Genomic DNA, 5,018 nt, shown 5'->3' with positions numbered 1-5,018 from the left:
TCTGTTGTATGTTCTATTCTGGAGTCTCCCAATCTTACAGTATGTGAAAGACCAATACATCTAAATGGTCCTAGTTTTGGAAAGGCTACTCTCTCACTCATGTTTGAGTACTGCTTTCAAACCAGATAAGATCATATCAAGGTTTTGTTTTAATATTTCTTACAATTTTTTATTGCAAACTAATATCTTTGTAGTATTGCATTACTTTACAGCCTTTCTAAGTAGTGGAATGGACGGAAATAGTGGATGTGCATCCTCCCTGCCCCTTTAAGGATAGAGATTAATCCTACTTTATAAGCTAAATCAGAAAGCATATGTTTGGCTGTTACCTTTCTCAAGTCTTCTTTATCATGCATTTCCCAAGGGCCTTATTCACCACTTGAGCGTTTGACTCCTTCCTCATGTAAAACACTTGCATGATGATTCTTTTTGCACTGCCATTCCTTTCCTTAATCTTGCCTCCCCTCCCTTCTTGAAAGACTGGCAAGGAATTGATAACAAATTTTCTCATTTGTCAAGGCTGCCGCTATCTCCTCTTCCATCAGCTTCAATATCACCTTTCTTCAGCTTCCCTGTATTTTAGCATTTGCCTTTCAGCTTTTCTACCTCCTGGATCCTCTTTCCATCAAGCTTTTTTCACTCATCAGTTTTTTCTTGTGAAAAACATTTACCTCATCTGGTGAAACCAAAGACATGGCTGATCATTTTCTTTAGCAGATGGCATATTTACAGCCATAATAAGGCCTGTCAGTTCAGCCAATAGGAACCAAAGCTTTTCCTCTCACTATCAAAATTACCACAGAACCCCACAGCGGTTACAAACTAGTTTGTTCAGAGTTAAAATTCAGATGAGGGAAAACTGAAAAATGCATCACATAAAAAGAGAAATAAGAGAGCTACGACCCATATAATATTGCCTTAAGAAAAAAACATACCCCAAATATAAACATTTTAAATTTATTTGGTATTGCTGAAGTGTGTGATTATTTCAATCAAGAAAGCATTATTGTAAATTGAAATTGCAATCTATTAAGTCTGCTCCAGATGGAAAGGTTTATAGAGGAAACCAAATCAAAGAAGGATCATACTTTTTTCTTTCACTTATTTTCATTTATGAGTTCCCTAAAGGGAGAATTTCTTTCACTCAGCCTTCTTGTAATAGTTTTTGAGTGCAGGGATAATTCTAGTTCCTTCCAACAACTGTCTACTGCTGCCCTCTCACTGTTTTTTTAAATAAGCAGACTCTATAGCCATGGTAACAATAAGTGTCACCAGCATCACATACTTCCTTTGCTAGACCATTTATCACTCTAAAAAATGATTCGTGTCATCTTGCACAATATTAAAAGTTGCTCCAGGACTTTGGAAATGAAACAATATGCCTGGTAACCTATGAAAATGGAAACGGCATTTCCCCCCCAGCTAGTTCTCAGTCATCAGCTTGCTCTTTCAACATCACAAAACTTTTTTAGCCCATATCTCTAGAAGTCTTTAGAGACCAACTCACAATATTTTCTTGCCATCTTTTCTCTGAGCTAAAACATGTTGATACCACACTCCTGAGCATTAGGAAATCTTGAAAATAACTTACATTTCTTATCAGTTGCTGGAGAAAAAAAAATCCATTTTCTTCTGGATTTGTTCTGGAAAGATTCAATTAGACCATATTTTGCATATGTCTGGAAAGAGGAATTTTGCTCAGAAGGTCCTGCATCTTTGGCCTGGGATACTAGGTATATATCTGCTTATTGGAATATACAGTTATAAACATGCATTTGATTTCTATACCAAATTACGCCAATGGCTCAGGATAAACATTTTTAAATGTGTACATGAATCCGTTTTCAAAGGGTTTATAATATGCAGGTAGTTTCTATTTAGTAAATGACTTATTTAGTGATTGTTTGCAGTTATAATGGTGATGAAAAAATAAATTTGTGATCAGTCCTTATATTTATGACCTTTGCAAGTCTGTAAAGCTCTAAAGATCATAAGAACAATGGCAGTTTCGTTTAGCAACCACTTTGCCTAATGACCAACTTGCTGGTCATAATTGTGGTTGCTAAATAAGGACTGCCTGTACTATTGGTGCTGGCAGCCTCTTCTGGATAGTTTAATTTCAGCAATGACATATTGCGGCAGTGAACTATGATGTAACACCTCCTGTAAATAAATGATTCAACAGATGGCAGGACTCAGTTCCCTAAGTTGATTTGCAATTAATAATTAGATGGAAGACCTCTGGGGAATACCAGGTTTGTATGCTATAAACCATTTTCATATTATTGACATGAAAACATGGTTGTCTCTATGATTTCACAAAGAGTGGAACTCAACTCAAAAAAGACACAACTACTGTTTATTACTGCTGTAAATACTGCTGGAAGTCCTTTCTTGATTTGATGATCTACAAATACAAATAAATATGACAAGGTAGGAAGCATTACTTTTTTTGTTTGTTTTTTACAACTAGAGGAGCTCAAGTTCAGTGTGAAGCACATTCTCATCTTTTTCCCTTTTCCTCCTTCCAAGCATCATTCTAAAGTCAAATTATCCCACATAAACTCGTCTATGTGTGTATGTAGGAGTTGAAATATATCTATTGAACCAAATATCCAGTTATTTTGAATATGAGAATAATGTAGGACTTCCACCAGAAAAAAACTTAATTACATGAATCCCTGTTTTACAATTATTACAATGTTGAAGCTTGTAATAGATCAGTGGTTCTCAACCTGTGGGTCGGGACCCCATTTGGGGTCGATCGACCATTTCACGGGGGTCGCCAAGCAAGGCTGTCCACCATTTTTTTTGTCCACCATTTTTTCCCCTTTTCCGGCGGGTGCCTTACCTCCCTTGGGCTGGACCAGCTGGTGGTCGGCCTGCTCTGTCTCTGCCGCTTGCCAGCTACGCCTCGGCCGGCGCAGGGGGTGGAACCACGCATGCGCGGCACTCCCGGGCAGGGAAAGTCCTTGATTTACGACCGGTTGGGTAGTCCTCGACTTACGACCGGTTTAGTCCTCGACTTACGACCGGTTTAGTCCTCGACTTATGACCGGTTTAGTCCTCGACTTACGACCGGTTGGGGTCGCGGCATTAAAAAGGTTGAGAACCACTGTAATAGATAATGGTTACTTTGATGCCGCCTACCAGCTTCTAAATTATTGAACTAATTAAATATAACTGAAAATTATCAATTTTGGATTTTTTTCTATACCACATACTAAGGCACAGGCCAAAAGTATATTAGCCTCTTTTAGTATTAAATTCAGAATCTTAGATTCACAATTGGCATTCAGTTGTTTTCAGTTCTACACCAATACTGTATTTTTCCAGGCTGATCAAGCAAGCTGTATCCTACAATCAAGGCAGAAATTCCAAACAAATTTGTGCTGCCAAAATATCAGATGCCATGTTAATTTATGATTGAGAATATATATTTGAGCCTAACAGGACTTCCTTTTAAGTCAATATATACTGAATGTTGCCATGACTGAATCATAAGCACTCTCAGGGTGAGAGAAATATATCTGACAAATCCTATCTCATTACTTGTAAACCAGGATTTACACTGCAGTGTGTTGTATTTCTAAGCAATATCTTACATCATATCCCACAGAGGAGGCTGCCTGTGGATAAGGCAAAAATAAACAGCCTATGGAAATGTTTGTAGATATGAGCAAATATGGTATATTTTAGGACTGCTAGATGCACCCTGTTGATTTTACATACGCATAAAAACGTTTCAGCAACCTAGTGCCATTCAAAATTTAAAAGTACAGCGGTCCTCTCTGGATTTACTATTAATCAGTTTTATGATTTAATTTCATTTCTCAGGTGTATAATCCATATTTTCATCATAGTCCATAATAAAATTTTATCAGAGTAAACTTTGTAAAAGACAGGGGTAAAAAGCTTGTAAAAGAATGGAAATGCCAATAAAAGTTACTTAGCGCTTGAAAGAAAATCGCAAAAAAAAAATATCGCAAAAAGTGCTGGTTATTTTGCCTCAAGGACTAGACATCTAGAGTTGGCGAACCACAGACAAACGTCCTCTCTCGATACAGCGTTACCTCACTGCCTCCATCACCCTCTTTGATCAAAGATTTCCAACCATCTTACGGTATTTCACCTGAATCTGATCCGACTTGAGCTTCAAGCTTAGTCCTGCAAAATTTCAAAGGGCGTCAACTCAATATTTATAGGGGGCCTATCAGCCATTTTCCGCCGCAGGAGAGAAGGAATCTAGTGTCACATTTGTTTAGCATTCAAAATAAAAGCTGAGGGGGGGGAAAAAACAGTAACAAACGTAACCGTTCTCCACCAATCCTACATGATACTGGCAGTGCATTCACAACTCAGTGTTTCTCAACCTTGACAATTTTAAGGCATGTGGACTTCAACTCCCAGAATTCCACAGCCAGCAATGCTGGCTGTGGAATTCTGGGAGTTGAAGTCCACATGCCTTAAAATGGTCAAGGTTGAGAAACACTGGGTTAGATAATAGCCTCCTCAGCATCAGCAGCTTCTCCTCGCTCGCTTTTTCTAACGCCTCTTCTAAATCTAATCAAAACAATACCCGCCTAGTAACACAGAGCCTTTCTCACTGATTGGTTGGCCAATTCAGGCCCTTCTTAATGACTGGATCTGAGCAATAATTACGTGAAACTTGGGATACGGGGGGAAAGGGAATGACGAATTACAGACTAAAGGGGTAAGAAGCCGAGAGAAAGAGAAGACTAAGCTACTCCAGCGGAGGGATCTGTCTACAGCTTTTAAACGCATAGTGGCGTAAACCGCGTCGCGCTCAATCCGTAAATCGCTACGGAACTACTTTCGCAGCGGGGAGTCCTAATGCGATCTGCCGTCGCGACGCTTACGAAACGAAGGAAAGGGGCGTGATTGGCACTTCGCGTAACCCATGAGACGATACAACGGGTGCGGAAGCTCTTGAGGATTGGACCGTGGCAGGAAACGTCAAGAACGTGACGCGGGGGGCGGGACACAAGGCAGCATTG

The sequence above is a fragment of the Protobothrops mucrosquamatus genome, unplaced genomic scaffold (assembly GCF_001527695.2).
Source record: "Protobothrops mucrosquamatus isolate PMUCROS unplaced genomic scaffold, P.Mucros_1.0 scaffold39, whole genome shotgun sequence".
Classification (NCBI taxonomy): Eukaryota; Metazoa; Chordata; class Lepidosauria; order Squamata; family Viperidae; genus Protobothrops; species Protobothrops mucrosquamatus.
The sequence above is the reverse complement of the archived record's forward strand: the minus strand, read 5'-3'. Positions refer to the sequence as shown.